A 17,536-nucleotide genomic window follows, 5' to 3' on the forward strand; every position below is an offset into this window, starting at 1 on the left:
CTCCCAGGAAACCCATGTGGCTGAAGGGAATTGAGGGAGGCATGAAAATCTGCTGACTGAGGTCAGCGCATGTGTGATAAGTCTGACATCTGAAGTACATGTAACTGGCCTGATGGCTTCAAATCACATGAACCTCTTCCTTGACTTTTCCTGTTGGTTTTCCATCTTTTTTTTCTTCCTTCCTCTGTCTTTCTCTTCTTCTACTGTAGTTTTCTTCACCTGTAAGTATCACTTAACAAATTAGGCACCAACCATGTCCAAGACACATGGTTCCAAATTAGATGCAAAGACACACAAGATGTTATATAAAGTGGTATCATATAGTTAACGCCATGAGCCTATGTGATTCCAGAGCATATCACTAGTCCAACTACAGACTATTGTATAAAATTAGTTGCCCTTTAAAGTTGAATTTTCAGGGAAGCTAATGAAGCTAAATCTTTAAGCCCTTCCCTTGCACCAGTCTTGTCCAAGGCTCTGAAGAGACCCTAACAATGTGTTCACGTGGTCATATTTTTTAATTTGCAAAAGTAATACATTTTAGCTGAATTAAGACTGTTCTTTCAGCTTAGTCCCCCACCACCAGTCTGCCCCTCCTCCTTTGTCACATCATATCTCTCCTCATGTTGGATGGCTCTGGAGTGGTCACAAGCATTGGGATTCCAGCCTAGGGAAGCTGAGTTAGGAGACTACATTTAGTTTGAGTTTAGTGGGATGTATCTACACAATTCACAGTCACTTCTATATACACACTCCAGTTCCTAGAGGCTGTAGAAATAGTTTCTAGAAATATTCCTACTACTGTCTGTGTTGACAGCATATACAAAGGTTCAAGGCCAACAGTCCTATCACAATACAGTGCATCCCACAGCACCTGGCACCAGAGTAGATAAAGGAAAAACAAGTTTTGGAAGAGGGCCAGAATGTATACAAGTTATAAAGTTATGCCAGCAGCCCAGGAAAAGATAGGTTAACTTGGACAAAGTGTTTGTGGAAAGCATGAAGAGAAGTGAACAAATTCGATATACATAGGAGACAAAATAAAGAATTAAATGATGGCTGGGATGTGGAGAGTGAGAAAGAAGGACATGTCAGGAATGAGCCAATCTAGATTTTTGGCTTCTATAGCCTGATAAGCAGAGATTCAGAAATCTAAACTTCTTTCATTTGGGGGCTCTACCATCTTCAAATGGTTTCCAAAATCCCTGTGCTTATCCACATCAAGAGTTGGGTCAGGGTGCCTGGGTGGGGTTCAGTCAGTTAAGCATCCTACTCTTGATTTCTGCTCAGGTCATGATCTCACAGTTCATGGGACTGAGACCTGCATCAACCTCTGTGCTGACAGCACAGAACCTACTTGAGATTCTCTCTTCTCTCTGTCTCTTCTTTTCTCTTCTCTTCTTTTCTTTCTCTCTCTCTCTCTCTCTCTCTCTCTCTCTCTCTCAAAATAAACAAACTTTTTAGAAGAGTTGGATCAGTGGCAGATAGAAAGTGAAAGCTTTGTAAGGGGCAGGACTAGAAGTGGCTTACATTGTCCTGTTCATATTCCTTTGGAAGGCTGGGAAATAGAGTCTAGCTGTGTGTCCAGGAAGAAAAGCAAATGGGTTTGGTCACTAGCTAGCAGTTTCTGCCTCAACGGGGAAACTAGAAAATAAGTATATTCTTTATCTTAGGAATGGGACTGTTCCACTGGAGCAGAGAACAATTTTCTATCTCCCAGATTTTTAGCTTCAGTTAGAGCTTTACTTATTTTCCTCTGTATCCCTTGTCTCTTTTTTATTTGTCTTATTTTTTCTAACTTTTAACAGCTTTATTGAGATATAATTCACATATCATACAACTCATCTGTCTAAAGTGAACAATTCACTGGCTTGGAACATATTCACAGAAATGTGCCACCATCATCACAGTCAATTTTCCATTCTCATCTCCTCCAGTAGAAACCTTTTATCCTTTAGCTATGACCTTCCTGTCCTCCCCTCTAACCACAGCTCTCCAGCAATAAATGATCACTAATCTACTTTCTGTTTCTGTAAATTTCCCTATTCTGGGTATTTAATATGAATGGAATTATATACTATGCAGTCTTTTGTAATTGGCTTTTTCCACTTAACATACTTTTTCAAAATTCATCCATGTTGCAGCATGTGTCAATTTTCCATTCCTTTTTATGGACAAATAATATTCTATGGCATGACTACGCCCCATTTTGTTTATCCATTCTTCAGTTGATGGACTTTGAGGCTATTTCCACTTTTTCGTTCTTATGAATAATGCTGCTGTAAACATCTGTGTACAGGCTGTGGTGCAAGCACATGTCTTCCTGGATGCGGTCTCTCATTTTATCCTCCCAGCACTTCTGTGGCCCGTGTCTGGTATCCCCTTGCACATGTCCGAGGATGGCAGAAAGAAAGAACACTATTCTTTTACTCTTTAAGAAAAAGGTATTACCACTGGGTTTTCAATTGGTAAGAAAATTGTTTATGCAAATGTGATGAGTTAGCATTATTTCCAATGACCAAACAAATGAAAAGAGTTTAAATGCACAATAATGGGGGAAGGGCTAAGTTAAAATATGGCACATCTATATAGTAGAATATTATTCAGTGATTAAAACGTTTAAAAGGAGATTTTTATGGAGTGGGGGGTGTTTACGATATAGTGTTAAGCAAAAAATGTAAGAGGTACTGCCTCAATTATGTAAAATATACCAAAAAGGAGAAAAACGTACATCAAATGGTCACTATAGTTATTATTTCAGGGATAGGATTGAAAGAACACTGTATTCTCCTCTCTACACTTTCTTCTATCTGCAATTTATTTTTTTTTTTACAAAGAGTTACATGTCAGATTAAGAAGTTGTTGTTGTGGGGCGCCTGGGTGGCTTAGTCAGTTAAGCGTCAGACTTTCGCTTAGGTCATGATCTCGCGGTTCATGGGTTCGAGCCTCGCGTCGGGCTCTGTGCTGACTGCCAGCTCGGAGCCTGGAGCCTGTTTCAGTCTGTGACTGCCTCTCTCTCTGACCCTCCCCTGCTCGTGCTGTCTCTCTCTCTCTCCTAGAAATAAATTAAAAAAAAAAAAACATTAAAAAAAAAGAAGTTGTTGTTTTTTAATTCAAAGCAAAGGCAAGGAAACCATAGGAGACTTGGCAATATGATAGATAATCACAGCCAGGCATGAAACTAAAGCTACAGGCTGAATCCAAAGTCTGGGAGTGAGTTACCAGAATCTTCCATATGAGTGCTTGTTCAATAGTGTTTTGGTATAGAGTCCACCAGTCCCATTAACTGGGGACTTCAACATCTTAGTGTCCTATATGCAGCCCATGGGATGGGTCCATCAATGTTGACCTAGTATGGCAAAGCCAAAAAAGTAGAACTCAGGCTAGAGTTTCAGGCCTGGATACAGGAGGTGGTATAACAAAGTCAAACTTTGCAGTAATGGAGAACAAAGGGGAAAGTCCAGACTTTGGCTACCACAAAAGCAGAGGCTAGTGGAGCCAGGTGTCAAATAAGGAGATGCAAGAGGCAAAAACTGCAGGACAGTTTTTTAATTCAAATATTTTAAGTGAGGTTCAGGGCAAGGATTCAGGTGTTGGGCAGTTCATATTAATTCTTAAAATGAGATTTAGGCTAGTATTTCAGCTGAAAATACCTTAAAGGTATAGCTTAGTGTCAGCAAATCTGTATTAGCATTTTCCAAAGAAGACATTTTTTTAATGCCTAGATTATTTCAATGGTAATAATGAGAGGCAAAATTTATTAAGTATCTACTATATGTCATACACTGTAGCCTCATGCTATGCTAGACATTTGATGTGCTTTACAAATATTACCTCATTTTCTGACATGGGCATTTCCATCTCATTTGAAAGAGGAAGAGACTGAGCCTCAGAGAAATAAGAAATAGAGGTCACACAAGAAGAAAGTGGTAAACGAAGATCTATAACCTAGGTCAGTCTGACTCCAAAGCCTGTAGTCCTAACCACCTCATTATTGATCAGTGACTAATTCTGTGTAGCCATTGGTATTTTCTGTACTTCTTTAAAAAAAAAAAACTGTCAGTAAGCAAAACAAACCCTGTCTACTAGAGGTGAGGCTAATAGATACCATGGATTAAGTAAATTGCATCAAGATCTTTGGTGCCTGTTAAAGAAATATTACTAATAAAATCTTTTTCATATTTGAAAGTTGCTAAGAGAATAGATTTTAAATATTCTCACAAGAAAAAAATCTGTAATTACATATGGTGATGGATGTTAACTAGACTTCTTGTGATCGTTTTGTAATAAATACAAAACATTATGCTATACACCTGAAACTAATATAATGCTACATGTCAATGATACCTCAATTTTAAAAAAATATTATTTATGAGAGTAAACTTGGGAAATAAAAAAGTCTGTTCAGTACCCTTAACATCACACCATGAGGTCTCAAAATGACTCTTCCACATCTCTAGCCAAGGTAAATAGGAAAGAAATGAACAGTTCCTACTAGGGATGTCTAAGGCAGTGGTGAAAATTAGCCTGGATTCAGGGATCTAAATGAAATAAGTAAGGCATTAAGCAAATAAGATTTCTAATTAAAATTGAAAACATAACACACAACTCATATGTGATTCTTCCTGGATCACTGAACGATACCCCTTTTAGAACAAATGTCTAAAGGATGCTGTTATGTATGTAAGTATAAAAATCTTTATAGTGCAATAAACATTTCTGTGGACTGAAGACTAAAATCAATTGTGCAAAGTTGAATGATGGATTTAAAAATGTAAATACTCCTTTGTTTGCTTCTTACAGATGAATGCAGAGCTGATAAATATCAGTTGCAACTTAATAATGTGCTCAGGAGCTTTTTATTTCTTAATCACTCAAGATTTGACATGCTTTCTTCTGTTGAGTGAAAGTTCATACAATTAGCAGAGCAAAAAGCTACAGACACGCCTGGGCTATTTTACCTTAACAAGTAACTGTTCACACACCAGTTGCATATTCTCCATTACCACTTCTAAATCTAGCAAGCCATTCCAAAAGTAACCATGTGGCTTCAGCAAATATCATTCGCTTCCTGTTCAAAAAAAAAGTTAGTGCATTCAACAGTAATACTCATCCTTTCCCAAGAGATGTTTCAAACACTCTGATGAGATTATGTGAAGAAAATGGGAAATAAGTGATTCTGTGAATGTCACAAAATGGCAATGTGAAAGTCTCAGAGCAGTCCATGATCACCTTCGAAGAGGGTGAAATTTTCAAACATTTGCTCAAAGACACCAAAGAAATTTCTTTTTGCTTTGTTAATAGTCCAAGTGTCAATCTGAAGATTTCATTTTGACATTAGAGCGTTTATATCAAGACACCCCTTTTATCCTATAAGTGTGCTAAGAAGAGGGTGGGGCAAGTTTTGATGTAAAATAAATCAAAACTGAGGATAAATAAAAAACAAGAAATGAAAAATGATGTAACACAAAGCTATTTAGCTCTGCCAGATGCTTCTGTAACAAAAAAGGGATCACAGCAAGTCAAATGCATGCCCTATTGTCTTCCCAATAGCTTCAGTAACGAGCTATTTGGTGTGGAAGCAAACATGGGTCCCAGCTCTTTGCTCTTGACAGTTTGTTTTATAGCCCTTGTTCAAAGTGTTTTTTTTTTTTTTTTTTTTATTNACTTATATCAGACAAACTGGACTTTAAATTATAGCCCTTGGTCAAAGTTTTCAACAGCGTTTGGGGCAGGCGTGACTAGGCAGCTAGATTACACAAACTGACTTTCCACTTGCAGATACACAATATTTATTTTTCAGGGTGAGCCAGTACACCAGCTGACCAATTAGGCCACAGATTCTTTGCACTTCATTAAATCTAAGCAAAGACTGTGAATATAAAAGACTCAGAAATACATGGAGGCTGGACTTGCCTTTAATGTGTCCTCACATAGTCTCCGTGAAAAAGAATGCCAATGACCAGTAGTCTTCTACATCAGAGCCACTTAGTGTAAAAAAACACAGAGAGTATCTTTCAAGTGGAAAGTTCTAGTTATGTGATTTATGGAGACCCACATTCAGCAATAGATAGTACCAAACTTGAGAAACAGAGACAAAGTTTTAAAAGAAATCTGAATTCCTCTAAACTCCCTGTCATTCATCCTGCAACTCAAGCCCCTCCACAATCAAGTGTATAATTTTTAAACCAATATTTCCTTCAATGAATCATTTCTTCTAGTTAAAGTGAACTTCTCATGTACCCTGAACATGTGGTATATATTCCTACCTCTCTACCTCTGCTCAAACCATTGCCCCCCCACCTAGAATGTTATCATTCCTCCCTCCCTCTCTCCTAGATCCCACATGTCCATCTAGACCCTACTCAAATCCCACATTCTCCATGATAATTTCTTGTCCACAGTCATTTCTCTCTTCTTTGACCCCCTTAGCACTAACTATTTATAAATCCATTTAATACTCATACTGCTGCATGACTAGCCTACTATCATTATATAACTTTTAATTTATGTGTATTTTGCCTTCCCAAAAAAGTTTCCAGTCACCTGTAGGCCACTTCTACTTGAGTAGCTGCCATCCTGCAAATTCAACAAATCTACTGCCAAGCCTATATTTTAAGTAATATTACCAGTACAATGCTCTTACATTTCAGCCAAGCTTAAAATCTTAGAATCACCTTTGAGTTTCCTTCCTCTTCCATACTTCCCATATCAAGCCAGTCACCAGGGCCTGTGAATTCTAGCATTGCCGTATCTCTTAAAACAAACCACTTGCCCTTCCCATTTCCAATGCCAACACCCTTGTTCAGACCTTTATTTCCTTACCTGGACTACTTCAAAAAGTTCCCACTGTCTTCTCTGTCCCAGTTTCTCTACCTCCAGCCAGATTAATCTTCTTACATGCCGTTGTGAATCACATTACTACTCTGTATAAATGCCTTCAGTGGCATCTCAAGGCCTACCGAATAAAGTATAAATTCCTCAGTCTGGCATAAACTAGGCCTAGTGTCATAGGTGATGTGGTGTGCGCCTAGATCCCCCTTCAGTATCACAACAACGTTGGCTTCTGAATTCTTCCCCAGAAATTGCCATTGACCAAAAGGAGCTGTTTGGCCCAAGGTTTGCTTTCTCCCCAGAGGCAGACTATATTTAATGACAGATTCCTGTGGGAATATAAAGGCCCAACCCTCTCGTCTAAATTCAGGACACCTTTGTACAGTTATGCTGACTTCTATGTGTCATGTGGGATTAGCCGAGGGCCCTGTTGCAACTTCATTTAAACTCAACTTCTCTGCCCTATCCTGCTTCTCTAACTCCCCCATAAGGCTTGACCCTACGAGCATTCTCCAATAAACTTCCTGCACTGGAATCTTTATCTCAGAGTTTGTGTTCCAGGAGCCCAACCCAAGACACCCAACCATCTTTCTTTTATATCTTTCACTCCTGTCCTTCATATATCCTACATTCCAGTCAAACTGAGTGACCTGTCATTCCTTAAAGATACTTCATATATTGCCACTTATTCATCCAAAAAAAAATCTACTGAATATCTAAAATGTTCCAAACTCTATTAAGAGGTATTGTCTGACCTTAAGAGATATAGGCAAGGGCTCCTGGGTGTCTCAATCTTTAAGTGTCTGACTTTAGCTCAGGTCATGATCTCAGAGGTGAGCTCGAGTCTGGCTTCCAGTGTGCTCTACCCCAATTCAGATGAGCACAAGCTCCACTTTGGGCAAAACATGAGCCCTGCGTCAGGTGAGTCCCACTCCTCTCTCTCTCTCTCTCCCTCTACCCCTCCTAGAATTCCCTCTCTCTGCCCCTCACTCACTTGCACCTTCTCACTCTCTCTCTCTCTGTCAGAGAGAGAGTGAGAGAGAAGTAAACAGGCCATTAGAATCAGTAGGAACAGTGATTTCCCAGATGAGACCAGAAAAAGCAAGGGAGAAACCTGTGCTAGGTAGGAAACAGTGAGCACAAGGTCCTGGAGATAAGAAAATTCACCTGGTGAATCAGTGAACGGCAAGTACACTTCAAAATGGTTGAAGCTCAGGGATTTTGAGTGGTGGTGACAAAACAAGAGGCAAGCGACATCAGCAAGGCTGGAACAAGAAAGGCAAGTAGCCTTATTTAGGAACCTAGACACTCTCTTTTAGGCAAATCAAAGCTATTAGAGGACTTTAAGGGGTGAAAATCACAATGATCATATTTGTGCTTTAGAAAGGCTCATCTGGCAACACAGCAGAGAAAGAATTAGCTGGAGGAAAGATCAAAGGTAGATGTTACTACAGTCACCCAAGCAAAAATGCTGGAGAACTGACCCAAGGAGGTGGCAGTGGATATTGAGTGACCTGGACAGATTCAAGAAATATTAATATAAACTATAATATAAAGGACATGATGGTTGATCATATGGAGAAGGAAAGGGAGGGAGGAATCAAAGATCATATACCATGTTTCTTTTTTTTTAATTTTTTTCTTAATGTTTTATTTATTTCTGAGAGACAGACAGCATGAGCAGGGGAGGGTCAGCAAGAGAGGGAGACACAGAATTCAAAACAGGCTCTAGACTCTGAGCTAGCTGTCAGCACAGAGCCAGACGTGGGGCTCAAACCCACGAACTGTGAGATCAAGACCTGAGCAAAAGTTGGACGCTTAACCCACTGAACCACCAAGGTGCCCCTATATACCATGTTTCTGACTTGAATAACTGAATGTACATTGTCCCTGAGATAGGAAAGACTGGGGAGAAAGATCATGAGTTTGGTTTTGATCATGCTGGACATAAGGTATTTAAGTAAGAGTTGGAGATATGGGTGTGAACAGCAGATAAATAGGTCTGACCTTTAAGAGAATAGCCTGGCTAGAGGCACAGACCAAGTATCATGAGCACTTACATGGTTATAGAAACCCGGGGATGAGATTGAAAAGAGTAATAGAAAAGCAGGAGGAAACCCAGTAAAATGTGATGTCACAGAAGCCAAAAGAACCCTTCAAGATGAATCAAGTGGTCTACGGCATCAAATATTGCTCACACCAAATAAAAAAAAGACCAAAAATAGTGTCTACTGATTAGAAACATCTCGGTACCTTTGCTCAAACTATTCCAGCAACCGAAGAGCATAGAAATGTTTTCCATCTTTCAAGAATCAGCTCAAATTGCCTCACATTTGCATAGTGATTTACCAAACATCATCACACATTACCTCATTTATGGACTGTAAGATTTTGAGAATTAAAACTATCATTTATGTATCTTGGCATCCTCCTCAGCTCATTAAAATGTGGATGCTGTAGGTTCAGAAAGGGAGCCAAATTTGCAGAGAAAATGTTATAAAAGAAAAGAATCTATGGATGGAAAGAGCTGATCCACAGGCCAGAACTATTGCTTGTCCCTGTCAGCAAGATGGCACAACTAAGCCCATGCCCATGTGGAAAAGGTCATGAAGAATTGCACTTGATTGCTGAGAAAGGAACATGAGATAGTTAGTCTTCACTCCTCTATTCAAGCTTAGTGAATGAAATGATGGTGATGAGGCCATCTGCCTTTTCACTATGATATTAACTTCATAGACCAGATTAGAGCCAGCTCTGGAGCAAAATGGCCACATCTGGACCTTGAGCAACACCCACCCCAAAGAGAGACCATGAGAAGTCATTGATAAGCTGGTGTTCATCTTTAGACTGTTCGTTCTTCTACAGTATAAACATCTATATAGGAAAGCCTATGTGAATAGGTACAACTGCCAACTTCACTTACCCCTTCATGTTTAATGAGCCTATTTTGTTTTATGGGTGCTTCAAAACTGCTGACAGAGAAGAGGCATCTATGAATAAAAGTCATGAAGCAACTTGCTGAGCCCTCATTGTGAGGTCGATGGCTTGCCTTGTCATGTCCTCACAGACCAAATTTCCATGATTCCCTTAATTCTCTTGGAATGAGAAGAGAAAAACTCTTGCTCTCCTCCAAAGTGTTAACATGAAAGAGTACTTCCAGGCAGCTTGAGGGAGATGCAGCCACTAACACTGACAGTTAAAGCAGTAGTAAGTGGTACATTATTTGGAGACTTTCAGCCCAGACCTCCAAAATTCACTGCACAGCTGCATGGCCAGGAATCAAACTGCTCTCCCCTCCCCCTGCCTAGGCAACATTCCTCTTAAGTTCTCAAGAGGCCCTGGCATTTAGATCATTAGCAAATATTGACTCAATGCCAGAAAAGTACTTTGAAAATGGTGGGTCCTCGATAGTGGTGACACTCAAAAGCAGTAACGAATAGCCCTTAAAACAGTTAATTTTTTTTTTTATAAATGGGGAGAAGACAGAGTAGTGAAGATAAAAGTTGAAGGTAAACATTTCCAGCAGCTTCTATCTGGAATACAGTACCTAAAGAAACTTCAGCTCAGTAAGAGGCTAGTAAATGCCTATTAACATTCAGCACTGTAGGAGTCTAGGTGACCCCCTATTTTCGTTGTCTTTTTGTCACCCAGCACTGCCTCCGTATTAATATTCATACAATATTGCATACTTAACTTCTGGATGCTTTTACCCCTTATACTGTGGTTTCCACTGACAACCCTGAGTGGGTTGAAAACAGACAATCCACTCTACACTGGTCCATCCTATAGGTGTCCAAGGATGCATGGCATCATTCAAGTGTTGTGTAAGGAGGGCACTTCAGACAAGAGGAAGAGCATTACAGATGTGAAGTTTAGGAAGGAAATTAGGAAATTAGTCCATACCAGCATTTTACATGATTGAAAAAAAAATTTGAACAAGCCAAGACATGAGAGAAAGTGTTTTACCAAGGTCACATAATTATAAATACCTTCTCATAATTAGTTTTACTCTCTGTGTGTTCCTACTGTTTTAATACCTACACTAGTAGATTCCTATCATAATATAATAGTCTAATGCATTTTATAATCTTAGGGACTGACCATACACATGCACATGTGCACACACAGCTGTCTAGAATGCCTTCATGAAGAACATAAAGGAAATGATTTAGGTAGGAAGGAACATTCTCCAAACACCAACTATATATTACATTGAGAAGAAGGCTATTTGTAATAGGTCAGAAAATTCCTTCTTGTAGCAGTAATAATAATTATAATAATAACAGAAATAACAACAACAGCAATAATAACAGGTAGAATTTTTAGATTCATTAACACATCTAATCTTGACAACAATCCTATGAGTTAGGACTGTTATAACCCCAATTTAGAAGTGAAGAAGCCAAGGCTGGAAGAGGTTAAGTAATTTTCCTAATTGTTCACAGGTCCTATAGCTAATAAATGAGAAAGCAAGATTGCTAAGCCTAAACTGTCAGGCTCCAGAGGCGGACCTATTAGCTATTATGCCATATTGACCAGGCTTAATATGCACAACCATAAACAACATGCATGAAACTAATTTGCAAATGAGTTCCCAAAACTTAAAGAGTTTCATTCTATATACAAAATTTTATATTTTTCTTCTTCTTATACTTTGTCTTGGAACTGCTGATCTAAAACAGTAGAATAATTTAACATCTTCACAATTCCCAAGATGTCCTTTCCACATTTCATTTCACTCAATGTTTTTATAACAAATTAATGTAATATTGCATCCAGTTTAAGAACTATAGTTATGCATTTATTTTAATATTTTTCAAGAACTTTAATTTTTACTCCAGATGACTGCTTTTTTTAATGAAACATTTAGTATCTGTATCTTTTGGTCATCATTCATCACTTTCTTCTGTTAGTTCTCATAACTTATCAGTGGAAATTATGCTTGGTTTGGGAAAAGCCCATGCAGATTATAACTGGGATTACTTTCCTTAAAGGTAAATGAAAAATTCCAATAGTTACTACACATTTTACCAATAGGAAATTAACTATAACCTCAGGTGAGCCCTTGTTGAAATAGAATCTGAATTTCTTTTTGATCAAGATAGGCAATAGCTTCCCATATTTTTAAGCTGTTTGGAATTCTCTAAACTGTCAAATTATAAATCACTATCATAAATTACCAATTAAGTTCATTACCAACTCATAAAATAATTTAATCAAGTAATTTAGTTCAACAGAATTTAATAAGTGACTCCAATATGTAATAGCAGTCCCAAAAAGTATCCATGTTATCTGCAGGCAGAAATAAATAAAAGGGCTATTTACTGACCTAAAGGTAAAAGATCAAACTTTTGTTAGCTCTTCCTTTCCAAGTAGCATATGGACCCCAACAGTTAGTTTTTCAACCACTTTTCAAATACGGTATAGTAAAAATTTGATTGGAAAAGAATGAAAATGAAGCATACCTCTGATGAACAGAACCTCATAATAAATGCTGATAAGGGAGCCTGACTGGCTCAGCTAAGCGTCTGACTTTAGCTCAGGTCATGATCTCATAGTTTGTGGGTTTGAGCCCCATGTCGGGCTCTGTGCTGACAGCTTAGAGCCTGGAGCCTGCTTCAGATTCTGTATCTCCCCCTCTCTACCCCTCCCCCACTCATGCTCTGTTTCTCTCTGTCTCAAAAATAAATAAACATTGGGGCGCCTGGGTGGCTTAGTCGGTTAAGCGTCTGACTTTCGCTTAGGTCATGATCTCCCGGTTCGTGGGTTCTGGCCCCGCGTCGAGCTCTGTGCTGACTGCCAGCTCAGAGCCTGGAGCCTGTTTCAGCCTGTGACTCCCTCTCTGACCCTCCCCTGCTCACGCTGTCTCTCTCTCTCTCCCCTAGAAATAAATTTTAAAAAAACATTAAAAAATAAATAAATAAATAAATAAACATTAAACAAATAAAATAAAATAAATGCTGACAGGATATGCTTAAGAATACAAAAACAAGTCCAAAATAATTTTATCCCACTTTTTGGTGGGATAATTTTTACTCTGGGCTGTCTTGACCACATTTTTATGGTTAAAGATACCAAAGTAACTTAACTAACAGTGAAAGATTTATATACTGAAAACTACAATACATCAGTGAAAGAAAGCAAAAAAGACACAAATGGGAAGACATCCTATGTTTATGGATTAGAAAACTTAATATTGTTAAAATGACTGTACCACCCAAAGTGAGCTACAGATTCAATGCAATCCCTATCAAAATCCCTAAGACATTTTTTATAGAAATAGAGAAAACAGTTATACAATTCATATGAAACCACAGAAGACCATAAATAGCCAAATAAATCCTAAGAAAGAAGAACAAAGCTGGAAGCACCACATTTTCTGATTTCAAAATATATTATGAAGCTATGGTAATCAAAACACTATGGTACTAAAGACAGCTATATAGACCAATGAAACAGAATAGAGCCCAAACATAAATTCACACACATACAGCCAATTGATCGTTGACAAGTGTGCCACAAATACACAATGTGAAAAAGATAGTCTCTTCAACAAGTGGTGCTGGGAAAACTGGATATCCAATGCAAAATAATAAAATTGGACCCTTATACCATAAACAAAAATCATCTCAGGCACCCGGTTGCTCAGTCAGTTGAGCATCCAACTTTGTCAGACATGATCGCATGGTTCATGAGTTCAAACACCACATCAGGCTAGGTGCTGTCAGCACAGAGACCACTTCACATACTCTGCACCCCCTCCCTGCCTCTCCCTTGCTTGCATGCTCTCTCTCTCCAAAACAAATAAACATTTTTAAAAAATCAACTTGGGACACCTGGGTGGCTCAGTCGATTAGATGTCGGGCTCTGACATCAGCTTAGGTCATGATCTCACAGTTCATGGGTTCAAGCCCCACATCAGGCTGTGCACGGACAGTGCGGATCCTGCTTGGGATTCTCTCTCTCCCTCTGTCTCTGCCCATTACCCACTCATGAGTTCTGTTTCTGTCTCTCTCAAAATAAATAAATAAACTTTTAAAAAAGTTGTTTTTAAAAATCAACTTAAACATAAGACTTAAAATTGTAAAACTCAGAGCACCTGGGTAGCTCAGTAGAGAATGATTTCAGCTTAGGTCATAATCTCACAGTTGGTGGGATTGATCCCTACAGTGGAGTCTACACTGACAGTGTGGAGCCTGCCTCGGATTCTCTCTCTTCTTCTCTCTCTCTCTGCCCTTTCCCCCAATAACTCTCTCTCTCTCCTTCTCTCTCAAAATAAATAAACTTAAAAAAAAAATTTTATTGTCAAACTCTCAGAAGAAATCCTTCATGATATTGGTATTGGCAATTATTTCAGGCAACAGGCAACAAAAACAAAAATAAACAAGTGAACTTAATTCCATCAAACTAAAAACTTCTGCACAGCAAAGGAAATAATCAATAGAGTGGAAAGGCAACCTATGGAATGGGAGAAAATATTCACAAACCATGTATCTGATAAGGAATTAATCTCTAAAGTCTATAAACAACTCCTACAATTTATTAACAAGAAAACTAATAATTTGATTTCAAAAATGGGCCGAGGACTTGAATAAAAACTTCTTCAGAGGCGCCTCGTGGCTCAGTCAGTTAAGCTTCTGACTTCTACTCAAGCCGTGATCTCACAGTTTGTGACTCTGAGCCCTGCATCAGACTCTCTGTTGACTACTCAGAGTCTGGAGCCTGCTACAGATTATGTGTCTCCTTCTCTTCCCATTCACACACTCTCTCTCTCTCAAAAATAAATAAACATTAAAAAACTTTTTAAAAACTTCTTCAAAGAAGACATACAAATAGCCAACAGGTATATGGAAAAATGTTCATCATCATTAATCATCAGGAAAATGCAAATCAAAACCATAATGAGATATAATCTGATACTATTAAAATCATTATTATGAAAAAAGAAACAAGCAAATGAAACAAGTGTTGGATAGGATGCATAGAAATTGGAACCTTTTAACACTGTTGGTGGGAATGCAAAATGGTGCAGCTTCTATGGAAAATATAATAGAATTTCCTCAAAAAAATGAAAGTAGATGGAAAAACATCCCATGCTCATGGGTTGGAAGAATAAACATTGTTAAAATGTCATTACTACCCAAAGCAATCTACATCTTCAATGCAATCCCAATCAGAATTGCACCAGCATTCTTCTGAAAACTAGAACAAATTATCCTAAAATTTGTATGGAACCACAAAAGACCCTGAATAGCCAAAGTCATATTGAAGAAGAAAACCAAAACGGGAGGCATCACCATCCCAGACTTTAGCCTTTACTACAAAGCTGTCATCATCAAGACAGTACAGTATTGGCACAAAAACAGACACATAGACCAATGGGATAGAAGAGAGAACTCAGAATTGGAACCAACAATGTATGGCCAACTAATCTTTGACAAAGCGGGAAAGAGTATCCAATGGAAAAAAGACAGCCTTTTTAACACATGGTGCTGGGAGAACTGGACAGCAACATGCAGAAGAATGAAACTAGACCATTTTCTCACACCATACACAAAAATACACTCAAAATGGATAAAGGACCTGAATGTGAGACAGGAAGCCATTAAAACCCTAGAGGAGAAAGTAGGAAAGAACCTCCTTGACCTCAACCACAGCAATTTCTTACTTAACACATCCCCAAAGACAAGGGAATCGAAAGCAAAAATGAACTATTGGGACCTCATCAAGATCAAAAGCTTCTGCATGGCAAAGGAAACAATCCATAAAACTAATGGGCAACTGACAGAATGGGAAAAGATAGTTGCAAATGACATATCACATAAAGGGCTAGTATCCAAAATCTAAAAGGAACTCACCAAACTCCATACCCAAAAACGAAATAATCCAATGAAGAAATGGTAAGAAGACATGAACAGACACTTTTCCAAAGAGGACATCCAGATGGCCAACAGACACATGAAATGATGCTCAGCGTCCCTCCTCATCAGGGAAATACAAATCAAAACCACACATGAGATCCCACCTCATGCCCATCAGAGTGGCTAAAATGAACAAATCAGGAGACTCTAGATGCTGGCAAGGATGTGGAGAAACAGGCACCCTCCTACACTGTTGGTGGGAATGTAAACTGGTGCAGCCCCTCTGGAAAACAGTGTGGAGTTTCCTCCAAAAATTAACAATAGAACTCCCCTATGACGCACCAGTAGCACTGCTAGGAATTGTCCCCAGGGATACAGGAATGCTGATGCATAGGGGCACATGGACCCCAATGTTCATAGCAGCACTCTCAACAATAGCCAAAGTGTCCATCAACAGACGAATGGATCAAGAAGATATGGTTTATCTATACCATGGAATGCTACATGGCAATGAGAAAGAATGAAATCTGGCCATTTGTAGTAACATGGATGGAACTTGAGGGTGTTATGCTGAGCGAAATAAGTCAGGCAGAGAAGGACAGATACCATATGTTTGCATGTATAGGTGGATTAGGAGGAACTTAACAGAGGACCATGGGGGAGAAGAAGGAGAGAAATAGTGGGGGAGAGGGAGGGAGGCAAACCATGAGAGACTCTTGAATGCCGAGAACAAACTGAGGGCTGATGGGAGTGGAGGAGATGGGAAGGAGGGTGATGGGCATGGAGGAGGGCACTTGTGAGGATGAGCACTGGGTGTTATATGGAAACCAACTTGACAATAAACTTTTTTTTAAAAAAATGAAAGTAGAACCTCCATATGATTCAATAATACCATTTCTGAATTTATATCCAAAAGCTTAAAATCAAAATCTCAAAGAGGTATTATTACCCCCTTATTTATTGCAGCACTATTCACAATAGCTAAGAGGTAGACACAATCTAAATGTCCATTGACAAATAAATGGATTTTAAAATGTGGCATAACATATAATAGAATACTATTGAGTCTTAAGGGGAAAAAAGAAAGAAATTTTCAGTATTTGACAACTTAGATGTAGCTGGAGGACATGACGCTAATAAGCCAGACACAGAAAGATAAATACTACAGTGCTCACTTCGGCAACACATATACTAAAATTGGAATGATACAGCGAAGATTAGCATGGCCCCTGCACAAGAAAGATAAATACTACATGATTCTATTGATATGAGATAGATAAATTAGTCAAATTCATGAAATCAAAGACTGGATTGGTAGTTACTGGGGGAGGGAAAGGGATAAATGAGGAGTCATTAATCAACAAACATAAAACTTCAGTTATGTATGATGAATACGCTCTACATATCTGCTGTACAACATTGTGTCTATATTCAACAGTAATGTATGATACATTTAAATTTGTTAGGTGTATAGATCTCATGTTAAATGTCCTGACAAAAATAAACTGTTTAAAACAGAAAATATGTGTCAGTTTTAAATATTTGAGGTCCTCTAGTAATTCATAGGATGCTTATTATACCATGTAAATAAATATTTTTGACGTGTAAGTCTGATCATCTCTCTCATTCTACCCCCAAAGCATTTCAGTGGCTTCCCATTGTTTTTAGTATTAAAGACCAAAATCAGGGGTGCCTGGGTGGTTCAGTTGGTTAAGCATCTGACTTCGGCTGAGGTCATGATCTCATGGTTCATGGGTTCAAGTCCCGCATCCAGCTCTGTGCTGATAGCTCAAAGCCTGGAGTCTACTTCAGATTCTGTGTCTCCTTCTCTCTGCTCACTC

At 38.6% G+C, this 17,536-nt stretch overlaps 1 non-coding gene across 1 annotated transcript; it reads left to right on the plus strand.

The window, feature by feature from the left end:
- The first annotated feature begins 16,862 nt into the window (after positions 1 to 16,862).
- Positions 16,863 to 16,964, plus strand: LOC144233540 (U6 spliceosomal RNA). The gene has a single exon (XR_013335697.1). It is a non-coding gene; the product is annotated as a U6 spliceosomal RNA (small nuclear RNA).
- The last annotated feature ends 572 nt before the right edge of the window (positions 16,965 to 17,536 follow it).

Source organism: Crocuta crocuta, unplaced genomic scaffold (assembly GCF_008692635.1).
Source record: "Crocuta crocuta isolate KB4526 unplaced genomic scaffold, BGI_CrCroc_1.0 scaffold113, whole genome shotgun sequence".
In the NCBI taxonomy this organism is placed as follows: domain Eukaryota; kingdom Metazoa; phylum Chordata; class Mammalia; order Carnivora; family Hyaenidae; genus Crocuta; species Crocuta crocuta.